The 15,518-nt window shown below is 42.3% G+C and overlaps 1 long non-coding RNA gene across 2 annotated transcripts; it reads left to right on the top strand.

Annotated features, from left to right (window-relative positions):
• Position 1: 1 nt before the first annotated feature.
• Positions 2–14,344, top strand: LOC118689580 (uncharacterized). 2 transcript variants are annotated; one of them, XR_004980646.1, is made up of 6 exons: positions 2–33; positions 137–206; positions 5,609–6,176; positions 8,529–8,608; positions 10,658–10,804; positions 14,102–14,344. It is a non-coding gene; the product is annotated as an uncharacterized LOC118689580 (long non-coding RNA). The 2 variants fall into 2 exon arrangements; XR_004980645.1 differs by lacking the exon at positions 2–33 and having other exon boundaries at positions 59–206.
• The last annotated feature ends 1,174 nt before the right edge of the window (positions 14,345–15,518 follow it).

Here is a 15,518-nt window from a genome sequence, read left to right as displayed (position 1 = left end):
ACCCGCGGTCTTTCGGGAGTTGTAGTCCAGGAAGTGAGTAAACTGGCGCAAAACCAGCGGCCAATGGGAGGTGGGGGCCACGAGGGATTTTTGGGGGCTCAGGGTGAGCTTCTGATGCCCCCTTGACCCCCCACAGCGCCCCCAGGGGCGGAAGGACACCAGAAGCCCCCGGCGCCACATCAGCCATGAGAAGGTGAAGAAGACAGGTGAGCCCCACTCCTAAGGGTTTGGGGGTTCCCCGCCCTGATGCTCCCAATAAACCCCCAGACGCCCCTATAGACTTCCTAGTCCCCACAGACCCTCCAACGCTGTCCTGGGCCCCCCAAAACATCCCACAGACCTCTGGACTGTTAACGACACTCCAAAGCCCAAGGGTCCCCCAAAACCCCTACCTGGACCCCCAATATCTTTCACAGATTTTCCTCAGCACTCCTAGAGTCTCCCCCAAAAATCCCACAGACCTCTTCTAGATGCCCTATAGACACCCAGTGCCCTCCCAACTACTCCTGATTTCCAGCACTCCCCGTACAACCCCCCAAAATCCCTTCCTCAGCCTCATCAGAGCCCCTCCAGACACTCCAAAGACCCTCCCGGACCCCCTAGAGACACCCAGCGCCCCACCAACAGCTGCTTTTGAGCCCCCAGAAGCCCCCTAAAGCTCCTGGGGACATTTGGGGGGAGAGGGGATTGGGGACCATCCCAAAGGTGAGGGCGGTAAGGGAGGGAGTTTTGGGGGTCTCCCCACCTCCCGGGTGCAATTTTGGGGTGACATTGCTTTATTGGCCCCACCATGCGTTGGGGTTGCCCAGGTGGGCATTCCAAGAGGATCTTGATGGCCCTGGGGAATGGAAGGGAGAGCAAATGGGGAGTTAGGGGGACCTGGGGAAGGCGCAGGGGCATACCTCTGAAATTTGGGGGTGGGGATGTCTTGCCAAAGGCTTCCCCTTATGGCCTGGCAGTGGCATCGCAGCATCCAGAGGAGGAGGTCCCCGAGAGGGCCTGGGGGGGCTGCATGTCATGAGGGGTGGCAGTCCCACAAGTGTTCCCCCAGCCCCACAAGGGACTTCCTGAGCCAGAAGTGTCTTCCCAACCCACAAGTGCCCCTTCAGCCCCTCAAGTGACCCCTGACACACAACTGCCCCCCTGCCCCACAAGTGACCGCCCCTGGCCCACAAATGACCACCTTAGCCCACAAGAGTGCGTCTAGCCCCACCAGTGACACACTGAAGGATTTCTCCTTTAATCTGATGTGTGTGACGAAACTGCCACAGGGTATGGTCCTGTAGGGACCACTAACGGGTCTCTGGTGGTCATATTCACAGAATGCTTCCATATTACACGTGACCTTTCCTTGAACGTTTTCCTTGAGTGTGCACTGTTACTTCTTGTTACATAACTTGACAAAAACCCCACTATATTCCTCATTACCTATTTGTCCACTGGGTCCAGCTGTGCTTGCGATCCTCTGTGCGTGCCTTTAAATCCTTTCAGCTTTTCTGACAGTTGTCTTTAAGCTCCATCCAGCACCTTCAGGGCAACTGAAAATTTCTCTTCTCCGTGTCATTTATCAGGACCCCCAAAACCCTTCCAGGGACCCCCATCTTCCTGGAGAGACCTTGTGGTTTGGGAGGTTTAGAGGGCTGAGGGGATCCCTGGGTAGTTTTGGGGGATCCCCATGTAGTTTTGGGGGTCCCTGGATGGCTTTGGGGGTGGGGTCTCTGTCTCTGGACAGTTTTGAGGATCTCTGTGGGGTTCAGGGTTTCCCCGTTTTTATGTCTTCGTTTTAAGGCAAAAGCCCTTTAATTCCCTGTTTGCCATCATCTCTCCTGGCTCCAGCTGGTTTTCTTCAGCTTTTTCAGTCATTTGGGCCAGAATTTCCTGCTGGGACTTGGATCATTAATTTTGGGTAAAAAACATCTGGACTTGGTTTGTCCTTTCCCCGGGGTCACAGTGTCAGGAAAATTAACCCACAAACACCAGAGGTTTATTTCCAAAAAGGAGACAGAGTCCTGTAACTTTATTCAGCTATAGAGAGAGGTCATGGGCATTTCCCCTGGGGCCTACCAAATTTTTGGAGGAGGGCAGCCTTCTTTTTATCCTGATTACCCTGCTGTATTTCCCTCTCTCTTTCCCCATTGTCTGGGGTGCTTGAGAGGCACAGTCTTCCTGAATCACCTAATAAAGACCCCCTTCCAATGTATACCCCTCTTTTTTCTTTTCCTTATGTCAATCAATGAAATTCCTATGGAATGTATGTTAAAGATGCCCACTGTTTCTTTTATCTCTTAGTATCCATTTCTGTTCATCAGCAGACCTACAGTTTGTTTGTAAAGACAAATCCTTCATTCTTTTCAGTGGAGGCAGAGAGCGCCATGGGAACAGCAATTCTTTTGATTTCCACTCTGTCACCGTCCTATCAGTGACAGGATCCAGCTGCCAGTTCCCAAATTCTCTGGAACTGTGGAACATGCACCCCTGGCCCCTCCTCCCCGCTTTGCATCCTGAAATTTTGCTGAATCTGGCCAAATGTGCATGGTTTGGCTGTGGCTGAGCCCCATTTGGGAATAAAAAGGGCAATCTGGGGACAAGTGCTTTGTCTATGTTTGCAGAGTCCCTGGAATTCTGGAGTTGACAGGCTGGTGAGTGGAGAGGCTTCATTCCCTGTTTTTAATTTGTTTTCCTTATTCTTTGGGTATGGACAGAAATTGAGGAGGGGTTTTTTGCCCAAATTTCAGATTTTTTACCCTTTCTCCTCCCCAGTTTTATGGCTTTTGCCCCCTTATCCCCATAAGTTTCATAATTTTATTCCTTTTTCTTCACAAATGTTGGATTGAAACACTTTTTGTGCCCAGATTTTTTATTTTTGCCCATTTCCCCCCAAATCTCAGGGGTTTTCCCTTTTTGTGCACTTTTCCTCCAAATTTCAGATTTTTTGCCCTCTTCATGCCCAGAATTTGGAATTTTTTTCCCCCTTTTTAGGCTGAATTTAGGATTTGGGGGAACTTGAGTGGGATAAGGTGGAGGGCAGGTTGTCCTGGATTTTGAACACCGTTTTGACCCAAACTGGGGGAATTTGGGGCAAAATTCATTCTTTCCATGAAGTTTTAGTGTGAATTTGGTGGAAATGTAGTATTGAGGTGGCATCAAGGTAAGGGATTGGTGGGTGAGGGCTGCACCAGCATTTTAACTTGAATTTGACACAAATCTAGGTGATTTTGGTTAAAATTTATCTTTTTTGGAATGTTTTGGGCAAATCTGATAGGAATGGGGAATTTGAAGTGGCCTTGGAGGGGGGATATCAGGGGGAGGGAGGATTTTGTTAAACTCATTTGTTGAACTCCATTTTGACCCAAACTGCAGGAAATTTAGAGGGAAAAACAAGCATTTTGACCCAATTTTGGGGGATTTGAGGCAAAATTCATAGTGTTTGGAAGGTTTTTGGGTGGATTTGGTGGCAACAGGGGCCAAAATAAGCCCCAAGGGATTCCATGGGGGGAAAAAAGGCATTTTGGGGGTAATTTGAGGGTTCTGGAGACATCTCTGGGCTCACAGGGATTTTTCCCATAAAATAGCAATTTTTAGTATTTTTGGGTGTTTTTCACAGGAGTAGCACAGGTTGGTCCTGGTGGCTCCTCCTTCCCTTCTGTGGTAAGCAACATCCCCATTTTGCACACAAAATTCCCAAATTTCTTGAATTTGGACTTATTTGCTTGAAATAAGAATAGGAAATTCTAAATGCCTGGGGTGTTTTTTTTTTCCTGAAAATTCCCTTTTCCCCTCATTTTGTGTCTTCCCCAACAACCTCTCAGCCTCATATTTATTGGTTTTAACCAAAAAGTGTCCTTTTAAAATAATTTGTTTTAATCCAATAGCCTTTAGAATCTTCTTATTTTTCATTAAAACATCCCCTTTTTGTTCACTTTCTAAAGAAAAAATGAAAATGCACTTTATCCTCATTATTTGGGTTTACATTTTAGTTTTCGGGAGTTTTTTGGGGTTTTTTTTGAGGTAAAATTCTAATTAGCTATTTTGGTGTTTTTCCAGGAACAAAACTCACCGTCGATACACTGACTGTATTTCTGGGGGAGAAAAAAAAGTCTATTTTTTGAATTTTTTTTTATGATAAAAGGCCTTTTATTTGTTCTATTTTAATAAAAACAATTCATTTTATGGGAAAAAACCCTCTTCTACCTTATTTTCTTTACTTTTTCTTTAATTTTTCATGCAAAACCTGTATCAACCCAACTTCTTATGTAGTTTTATAAGGAAAAACCTTTTTTCCTCTTTTCCCCCTAATATATTTCTTATTTTTCTTCCTTTTTAAAAGACTATATAAACTATGTTTTAAATTTTATTCATTGTATTTTAATTTTTAAAATCCTAATTCCTTATTTCCCTGTTTATTTTTCTTCAAAACCACAGTTAAAAAAAAAAAACAAAAACAAAAACCAACCCTGATTTATATTTTTATTTAAGAAACACCCCTTTATTCCCATATTTTATTCCCAAATCTCATTATTCCTATTTTTCCTCCAAACGCCCAAATTCCATTTCTTTTAGAAAAAAAAGCCAGAATTATCCTTTTTTACCTAACCCCCCAGTTGCCTATTTCCTAAATTTAAAAAATCCTTATCACCTACTTTTATACATATTTATGTATGCAAGTTGAGTTTTAATAATTTGTATCAGATTTTAACAGGTTTTCCCCCAAGTAATTGGACCCTTCAATCAAAAGACCCCTATATGTGGTTGCGTTGGCCACGCCCCTGGGTCTTTTGAATCTTGCCCCTGTACTCTGCAGTTTCCATGTTTGTTTTTTGTTATTAAAACGTTTATTTTCTGGGCAAGACCATCATTCCTGTCCCTTATTTTGCCAGTTCCCTCCGGCCAAGCTGAACAAGGGGTCACAGTGAGCCCAAGACTCTGATGCTTCCGAGTGCCAAAATACTTCCTGTCCTGATGATGGCCATGGGAAGGTCATCAGTGTCCTTTGCAGGTGTCCACCACCTGTCACCTTTGAGGGGATAGCCTTCAATATCACTGGTACTTGCTCCTATGTCCTCACCCAGATCTGCACAGGTGACAATGTGACATCATTTATGGTCACAATCTAGAAGGAGTCACAGCAGAAGGGGAAGGTCTTCGGGATCGAAGTGTTGTCTGTGGAAGTCTATGGGAGTCCTTGTTTCACCTTGACCTTGAAACAAGGAAAGGGGACAGGTGTCATGGTATGGTGGCACTTCATGTTCCAAATCTCATGGGATCCCTCCCAAATTTGGTTTCCTTGATGGAAGGGACACCTCAGCCCATCTCCAATCCCAATCCATACTCCTCCCAACTTTTCTTTCTAAGCAAGATCTGTAAATGCATTAAAACCTTGGTTGGAAGTTGTTTTCCCTAATTTTTTTGTTCTACCTCAATCAACCCCAAAACTCTGCTTCCTTGGTGAGGGGAGCCCTCACCCCATCTCCAAGACTAATCCATCCTCATCCAAACTTTTTTCTTCCAAGTGGGATCCACAAATCTGTCAGAATATTGTTTGGAAGGTGTTTCCCCCAAATGTTTGGTCCCACCTCCTCACTGGAGGACTCTTCCTTCTCTATCCCAGGTGGATTCCATCTCCCACCACCTCCCCACCATCCTGAGTGAGGGACAGGTCCAGGTCTACCCACATGGGACAGGTGTCCTGCTCCGCACTGACTTTGGCCTCGTTGTCCACTATGACCTCGTCCAGCACGTGATGGTCACGGTCCCCCAGACCTACATGGGGCGCTTGTGTGGCCTCTGCGGCAACTACAATGGCCAAGGCAATGATGAGTTCCAGCTTTCCAGTGGCCAGCTGGCTCCAGATGCAACAGCCTTTGGATCTGCATGGAAAACAACAGATACACCTTGCAATGACACCTGTCCCAAGGATGAGTGTCCCACCTGCACAGAGGAGAAAGTGGCAGTCCTCCAAAAACCCAACTATTGTGGCCTACTCACGGCCTCTGAAGGTCCCTTTGGCTCCTGCCATCGCATCATTGACCCCATCCCGTATTCCCAATCCTGCATCCATGACCTCTGTATGATGGGAGGGGACACACATGTCCTGTGCCAGAGTATCCAGAGCTATGTCACTGCATGCCAAGGTGCCGGTGTCACCGTGGGGGCTTGGAGGACATCATCCTTCTGCTGTGAGTTTGGGAGGGCACAGGGGCAAATATCCCCTCTTTGGAGTTGGGAAGATCTCTAGGTGATACTGGAGTTTGGGGGGGGCACAGGTGGGGAATGTTCCTTGTTTGGGTCTGGGTGACAGTGCTGACACATAGGACATGGGATGATGGTGATGGGATGAGCTTTAAGGTCCCTTCCAACCCAACTCAATACATGATTCCATGAAACTTCCAGCCCCCACCTGCCCAGCCAACAGCACCTACTCCCTTTGCACCAACACCTGTGCCAACATCTGCACCGGAAATACCACCACCTGTCCCCAAACATGCACTGAGGGCTGCCAGTGTCACCAGTCTTTGAAGGACAGTGATACATTCCCAAGTAGAAGTGCAGGTGCTTCAGGGATGGAGAATAATATAAGGCAGTTTTTCTGGCTTTCTTTTCTTTCCGGTATTTTTAGGCATTTATGTCTTTTCTCTCTGCATTGTTTTCCTTCTTTTCCCTCTTTTATGTCCTCACCTATATTTTTATGCCATTTTTAAATTTCTCTCATATTTTTCTGCATTTATTTCTGTTTCCATGGCATTTGCTTTTTTTCCTGGTTAATGGATTTACTATTTTAAATTAATTTTTCACCTTTCTCCCTTATTTTTGTGCATTTACATTTTTATTTCCTGCATTTTCCCAGCATTTTCCCCCCTTCCCCCTACTATTTTCATGTTGTCTATTCCTTGCATTTTATTTCATTTTCCCCCTATCTTTAGGCAGTTACATCCTTTTTTTTTTGCCTGTATTTCTCCCTAATTTGTGCATTTCCATTTATTTTTCTGCATTTTCCCTATTTTTCCTGTATTTATGCTTTTCCCCTGCATTTTCCCCTACTTTTATGCCTTTATTTTTTTTCTTCCTGTATTTCCCCCTTTTCCCCTATTTTTATGCATTTACATCCTTTTTCCTTATATTTCATTCATTATTTTCCCTAGTTTTCTGCACTTATGTTCTTTTTTCCTGAATATTTCTTTTTATCTCCTCTTTTCATGGATTTCCCTTTCTCCCTTATCCCTCCCCACAGCTCCATAGGATGCTTTTCTGGGATTGCTGCCAGTGCCATTGCACCTGTGTCCTTGGCCAGGGCCTTACCTGCTATGACCATGCTTGCAATGAGGACAAATCCTGTGAAATCTGGGAAGGGGTCTTGGGATATATCAATAAAAGTGAGGGAAAATGGGGGGAAAGGGTGTTTTAAAGGGAGATCGGATCCAGAGATGACTGGGGGGTTGATTTAGTGGGGAAAATTGAAGGGGAGATGGACGGAACAGAGTGCTATCTCTGGCACTAATGGTCAGGGATTGGGTAATTCTTCCCATGGTTTCTCCCATCTGGTGGCTTCTCCTATGGTTTCTTCCATGTTTTTTTCCCCATCCTATGATTTTTCCCATGGTTCTCCCATGGTTTCTCCCATTCCATGGCTTTTGCTATGGCCTTTTCTATGTTTTTTTCCTATCCCGTTTGTCTCATTGTTCTTCCCATGTTTTTTTACCATAGTCTTTCCTATGGTTTTCCAACCCATGATTTCTCCCATGGTTCATTCCATGGTTTCTCCCATAGTTTCTTCCATCCTGTGATTTTTCCTATTCTGTGGTCTGTAAAATCTCGTAGTTTTCTCTATCCTATGACTTCCCCCAATTTTTTCCCCTCCTTTTGCCTAACTCATGGCTTCCCCCAATGTTTATCTCCTATTTCACCCAGCCCATGGCTCATTCTGCTCTTCCTCCCCTCCCAGACCCCTGCAAGTCCCTGCAGTGCCGCCCCAAGGAACGCTGCCGGCCCCGCGGTGCCCAATCCCACTGTGTCCCAGCCCTGGTCGCCACATGGTGACCCACACTTCCAAACTTTCGACAGCCTTGACTTTGACTTCCAAGGAACCTGCACCTACACCATGGCTGAATCCCATGGGAATGACCCTGGGCTGGTGCCCTTCAGGGTCCAGGCCAAGAATGACATCCGTGGTGGGATCCAATCTGTGTCTTATGTTGTGGACATTGTCAGAGAGAAACAGGTAGTTTCCCAGGCATTGTCCTGGGGAAATTGTGAGAAGCTCAGAGAAAAGAATTAAAACAATTCTTATCTTGGTCTCTGCAGCTGGTGTTGGTGAACATGTGGAACGTCTTATATGTGATGTTACGGAAAGATGGTGTTGTTCCTAATTAACCTAATTAATCAATGGGTGACAGGTGTTATTAAGAACCAATCAGGTTCTAGGTGAATGATATCAGTTATAAAAACGTGAAGTTTTGTAATAAAGTGAGCTTTTATGCCTTCTGAAAATGCATGGAGTTGTGTTGCCCTCATTCCTGTTTCTGTCTCAACAGTGACACTATGTCTCCTTGGTCAATGTTGACATCTATGGACAACGCATCTCCTTCTGTCAGAATGAAGACAGAAGAGTCTGGTGAGTTGGGTGGAATTGTGAGAATTTGGGCTTTTTCTCAACTTTTTGCTTCATCCAGCTCTTCCCTACCTCCTTCTTCATCCAGCAGTGCCAATGTTATTTTGGGATAAATCAGTCAGACTGGGAAGCTGATTGCTGAAATATTGACATATTTTGGGAATAAAATGTTGGGAAATGTCAGGAATAAAAAGTTGGGAAAATGGTAGGAACAAAATATGGGGAATAGAATATTTGGATATGTCAGGAACAGAACGTTGTGATAAGATTGGAATAGGATGTTGGAATTTGTTGGGAGTAAAATGTTGGTATGTGTCAGCAAAAAGACAGGATATTCCAGGAATAAGATGTTGGGATAAACTGGGATAAAATGTTGGTGTGTCTGTGTCTAGGGAATAAAATATTAATATATTTCAGGAATAAAATGTTGGAATGCAGCAGGAACAAAAAACTATGGGGTGTTTGGATATTCTGGGAATGAAATATTGGGTCATAGTGGGAATAGAATATTGGGACATATCAGTAATAAAATATGGCAAGAATAAATTGGGATATTTGAGGTGTAAAATGTTGGGATATGATGAGATTTAGTGTTGGAATATGCTGGGAATAAAGAATTGGGATATGTAAGGAATAGAATATTAGGATACATTTGAAATGAAATATTGGTGTATGTTGAGAATAAAACATTGAGATAACTGAGAATGTTGGGCCATTGGCAGGTGAACGGGGAGGTGACACTGCTCTCTGTGCTCCTGGCAGATAGAAGGGTGTGTACCAGTGGGCTCTGTGTTGCTCTGGAGACAGATTTTGGTCTCCAGGTCTCCTATGACTGGAACTGGCACCTCCAGATCAACCTCCCCAGCACCTACTTCTGCCATGTTTGCGGCCTCTGCAGGAATTTCAACCTCAAGCCCCTTGACAATGTCCCCAAGGCTGGTGACAACATCACTGCAATTGTCACATGGCTAAAAGCTGGAAAAGCACTGGCTCCAAGTCTGACGATTTGTTGGGATTATTGTGATGGAGTATGCCCAGTGTGTGATGAGAAAAAGATGGAGCTTTATGGCAGGAGCCACTATTGTGGGATCATCAAAAAATCCTTCCAGGGGCCCTTCAGAGCATGTCACGACATAGTGAAGCCTCATTGTCTCGGTCCCTCTGTGAGCCTCTCAGTAACCCTTGGCCAGTCCCGAGTCGGCAGACACCAGGGGGGCAGCCCCGACATGACTGACCACGGGGAGACACTCTCTGTGCCCCGAGGGTACTGAGGGCACCTAGGCTGGTCGCCTTTGCAGCAGAAGAGACACTAGAGACATCAGTAGAAGACAAAGGGCCGACTCTTAGCAGGGGTTAATCCAAGGTTTTATTAGGAGTCCCAAAAGAGCTCCTGCGCCTCAGGGGGCCTCCTGCCGAGAGCCCTGGGAGATGTGCCAAGGTTATATTTAAAGGGAGGTGGAAACCAAAGTAGATAACATTTTACTAACCAATAAGTGACCCTAAGAGATGGATACTGGGGGATAGACATATAGGACAGCGTATGGGGCAAGGCTTGGGGGGCTGACCCCTAGCCTCTGGCTAATCACTCAACGACTTGGACCGAAACTTCTAGATGGAGGGGATGGGAGGCTGAGTGATTGACAGAGAGCCAGGGTGAGGGTTTGGGGATGATCTCATCCAGGGAGAGGGATAACACAGGTAAAGGGAGGGGGGTACAGTCAGGGATAAACCATTTGGGAGAAATATGGGGATACAAAACAAAACTACTTCAAAGTATTACAAAGTATAAAAACGCACTACAACACCTCATGACTTCTATTGCAACTGCCTGTCTGACCTGTGTCTGAGCAATGGGGCGAGGTCAATCCTCTGCCAGGTGCTGGAGACCTATGCGGCAACGTGTCAGAAGCATGGGGCCATGGTCCATGACTGGAGGACGCCATCAGGATGCCGTAAAGGCTGGGGTTTTCTTTGAGAAGGGAAAGAGCCAGAGTGGGGGAGGAGGGGAATGGAGTGGGATGCATCCTGGGTTGAAGCCTTCTAATCCCTCAGGTGATCCTTGGAAATTCTCCAGAACTTTCTCCTGGTGCTCCAGCTGCTTCTTGTGTCCCAGAACCCACCGCATCTTTCCAAGAATCCATCCTACATTTTCAAGATCTTTCCCACATGTTCCAGGCCTGGAGAAAGGGAGATTCAGAGGTGACCTTATCACTCTCAACAACTTCCTGAATGGTGGTTGTAATCAGGTGAAGGTTGGTCTCTTTCCCCAGGCAGCAACTGACAGAACCAGACGACACAGTCTCATGCTGTGTCAAGGAAAATACAGGTTTATTATAAAAATTATAAATATAAATAAAATAAAGGTAGAAATCTAAGTATAGAAATATATCATAAATACTTAAAGATATATATAAATAAAAATTTAAATAAATATAAGTATTAGCCAAACATATGATATATAATATAAATTAAAGTTTATATTATTACATTATGATATATATATTTATAAATATAATACATCAATACAAACTATAAATGCAAATGTGAATATAATATGAAAAATATAAATACAAAAATATTTAAATATAGTCTAAAAGAAAGGGCTTTTTTTGGTTTGTATTTGGTTAGAGGCAGGGGTTTTATTGGAAGTAATATGAACATGCATATTATTTTGATATAGTTCTAAATATAGAAATATATAATCAATATATAAAGATAGATAAGATATATGTATGGAAATATTAAATATGAATAAATATAGGTAATAGGAAGAGATGTAATATAAAATATAAATAACACCATACATCAATATACGTTTTAAATGTAAATGTTAATATAAATGTGAAATATGTAAATTTTTAAAATTTTAAATACGGTTTAAAAGAAAGGGCCTTTTTTGATTTTTATTTGCATAGAGGCAGAGGTTTTATTTTAAAAAATATAAGCATTATAGAAATATAAATCTAAATATAGAAATATATAATCAATATATAAAGATATGTATGAAAATAGAAATATATAAAAAGTAATAGGAGCAGATGGAATATAGAATATACATAACATTATACATCAATATACATTATACGTATAAATGTGAATATAAATATTAAAAATATAAAACTAAAATATATTTAAAAGAAAGAGTGGTTTTTTGGTTCTTATTGGGGTAGAGGAAGGGTTTGGGGTTTTTTTTGTGTGGGTTATTTTGGGGAACGTATGTTAGAGGAGATTTTGGAGGGGATGGCACCTGTTCTTTTTTTCCCGCCTTCTCTGCCCACAGCCCCAAGGCGTGCCGCAGCCCCTGGCTGAGGTGGGTGGCAGTACTGCCGCTTTGTGCACAGAGAGCAGTACTGCAGTCCCCCACTGATGCTGCGGCAAAAACGCCTCTCTCTGCCGAGGTTCTCTCACGGCCGCCATCTTGGGAGTGGCCCGTACATCTGCCGTGCCATGTGGGGCGCCCGTCCTGTCCCCTCTCGTCCCGTCCCATTCCATCCTGTCCCCCTGCCTCCCTGCCATACAACTATAAATAAGCAAAACAAATATATAAATATAGAAATGCGAATATAAATTGTAGATATAAAATGTAAATAAAATATATATAAATAGAACATGCAACATAAATATTATATATTACTACAAGATATTATAATGTTTAATATCCATTATATGTTTATGTAAAATACAGAAACATAGGTTATAAATGGAAAGATCACCATGTAGAAATAGAAATATGGAAATATATAATAAAGGTATAGAGATATATAGAAAAAGATAAAATATAAATAAATACAAAATAATAGAGATAGATACATTTTATAGTAACAATAATACTGTATATATCTTATTATATTGTAATATATTATGTGTAATTTATAATAGTACATCAATAGATTATAGGATGATAAATGCAAATTTATAAATCTAAATGTGAATAGAAATATAAAAAATAAAAATATAAAAATATTTAAATATGGTTAAAAATAATTTTTAAAATTTATTTTATTTTTATTGTGTTATAGGCAGCGTTTTTATAAAAATATAATTATCATAAAACTAGAAATCTAAATATAGAAATGTACCATAAATACATATATAAATATAAAATGTAAGTAAATATAAGTATTAGAAATAGATATATAATAGAAATAAAGCATATATATTATTTTATTGTGATATATGTTATATACTTCTGTAAATATAATACATCAATATAAACTGTAAATGTAAAGGCAAATATAAATATGAAAAATATAAATATAAAACTATTTAAATATTATTTAAATAACAGTGTTTTTTTAAAAATTTGGTTATAGGCAGGGCTTTTCCTGTAAATAATAAAAATAGAAATAATGATTAAATATATAAATCTTAATATAGAACTATATCATAAATATATAAAAAATATATATAAATATAAAATGGAAATAAGTATGTATCTTAGAAATTGACAAAATATATAATACAAATAATAATGTATTTATAATATTACATTATGATATATATGCGTATATATAAATAAAATATGTCAATATAAAATACAAATGTCAATGTGAATATAATTATGAAAAATATAAATATGATATATTTAATTATAGTTTTAAAGAAAGTGGTTTTTTGTTCCTATTTGGTTAGAGGCAGGGTTTTTCTTTTAAAGAACATAAGTATTTTAGGAATATAAATCTAAATATAGAAACATATAAAAATATATAATAAATATATATAGATATATAAAAGTATAAAATAATAAATATAAGTAATAGGAAGAGATGTAATATAGAATAGAAATAACATTATACATCAATATACATTATACATCAATTTATAAATGTAAATGTGAATATGAAAAATATAAATATAAAAAATAGTTAAATAAAGTTTAAAAGAAAGGAGGTTTTTTGGGGGGGGGGGGGGGGTTATTTGGTTAGAGGCAGGGGTTTTTTAAATTTTCGTGTAGGGATTTTTGGGGCATTTATTTTTGAGGATTTTTCGAAGGGGAGCGCACCTGTTCCTTTTTGCCTCCCCTCCCTCAAGGCGAGCGGTGGTCCCCGGCTGTGGCCAGCGGCAGTGCTGCCGCCTTGTGGACAGAGAGCGCTTCCCCCCCCCCCCCCGCCCCGAGCCAGCGCCCTGCCCCTCGGCGAGCGGGGCGGTGTCTGTAAATAGAGGGGAGGGGTGAAGGAGATTCAGAAGTGCAAAGGGACACTGTAATAAGTAGCAATATATTTGTTCATTAATTAAATCAATAGCTAAATAATTATACAATATCAAAGCAATAACTAAATAGCTAAAACCACTTCATTCTTAAATGTGCTGCCACATATGGTTGCTTAGCTCGCAGGAATCGTATAGTGCTTTGAGAATTCCATGGTAAAGATATACCTTATAAGGAGAAGTTCACCGAGAGGTCACAGAGGAAGGCTGTAACAACAATCCCTAAACTCACAAGAATTGCTTAGGCTTGCAGGAATCATATAGTGTTCTGAAAATTCCACTGTATAGGTATGCCTTATAAGGGAAAGTTCACTCAGCGGTTAAAGAGGAAGACTTGGAGCCTTCATCCCACGACCACCAGAAGGCAGAAAAAGACCCCCTAGCAACTGAACGAGCAAGTGCAAAAGACAGACCACGTCATCCCTGGACCCGGGAGAAGAAGGCAATAAAAGGTGAACTTTGGGGATAGGAATGGTGCGAGCCTAGAGGAGCAGAGACTCCGGCCGCCCAGCGCTGAACTTTGCTTATTCTTGCTTGCATAATAATAAAAATAATTGTATGATCCTTAAATCCAGTGGACTCGTTTATCACAATTTGGTGCCGTGACTCGGATCCAGTAAACGGGGTTGGTTCGAGAATCCTGGGGGGGCGCCCCACCACCTGGTGGCCCTGGCCTTCTCACCTGACCCCTCATCTGGACTGACGAACCTAAATTCGGGAATAAGCAAGGAAAACACCGGTAACCCTGTAAACTTTGTGCATGAAGATCCGAGCGACAACGCAGGACGCATGAGTATACGAGGTGAACCGCTCGGTTGGGGTTGGGATCCCAGGGCACGGTGAATGAGACGTCCACCTGCGGACGACGTGAGAGGGACCCTCTAGTAGTGCGGTTCTCGTAGCCCGCGAGGGAGCGAGCCACCACCGAGGGGTTTTGTGTGTGTGTGTGTGTGGAGGTGCCTTGGAAGATGGGGCAGAAGAAATGCAAGCCTTCTGATCCCATGGGGGAGGGTCCCCAGTTACCCCCAATACCTAAGGACAGTCCGTTAGGATTAATGATCAAGTACTGGGATGACTTTCCCTCCAGAAAGGGGAAGGATAAGGCAAAAATGATAAATTATTTAATGGTAGTGTGGGGAGGTAAGAATCTGGATTCAGGAAGTATATACTGGCCCATTTTCGGATCCTTCGAGGATTGGGTCTGTCAAGCCCTGAACATTTATGTGAATTCTAAAGAGCCGGTGAACTCGGAGGAGAGTGCATATGCTAAATTATGGTTGGTAGGAAGTAATGAGCAAACAGCTAGGTTGTTCCCCCTTAAGGGAAGTCAAGGGGAGGAGGAAAAAAAGAAAAAGTCTCAACCGGAGCAATATGTTCCTATTTATCCTCCCCCGTATATACCACCAGCTCCCCCTGAACCCCCCCCCCAAACGCACCCCCAGTATCGGCCCCTAATAGACAGCAGGTCATGGACTCCCCGGATTGCAGGAAGCGTACTTGGAGTCAAATGAGGACAGTAATTGAGGAAGGAGAGAGCAGTGGGTTGTTCCCTCTCAGGGAAATAGCATTAGGAGGACCTCAAGCTGGGATGGGGTTTGTCACTGTTCCCTTGAACTCGGGAGATGTCCGCGAGTTTAAGAAAGAGATGGGAAAATTATTAGAAGACCCTATAGGAGTAGCAGAAAGAGTGGATCAGTTCCTAGGG

Source organism: Molothrus ater, chromosome 9, assembly GCF_012460135.2.
Source record: "Molothrus ater isolate BHLD 08-10-18 breed brown headed cowbird chromosome 9, BPBGC_Mater_1.1, whole genome shotgun sequence".
Lineage (NCBI taxonomy): Eukaryota > Metazoa > Chordata > Aves > Passeriformes > Icteridae > Molothrus > Molothrus ater.
This window is presented reverse-complemented; position numbering and strand designations above follow the sequence as displayed.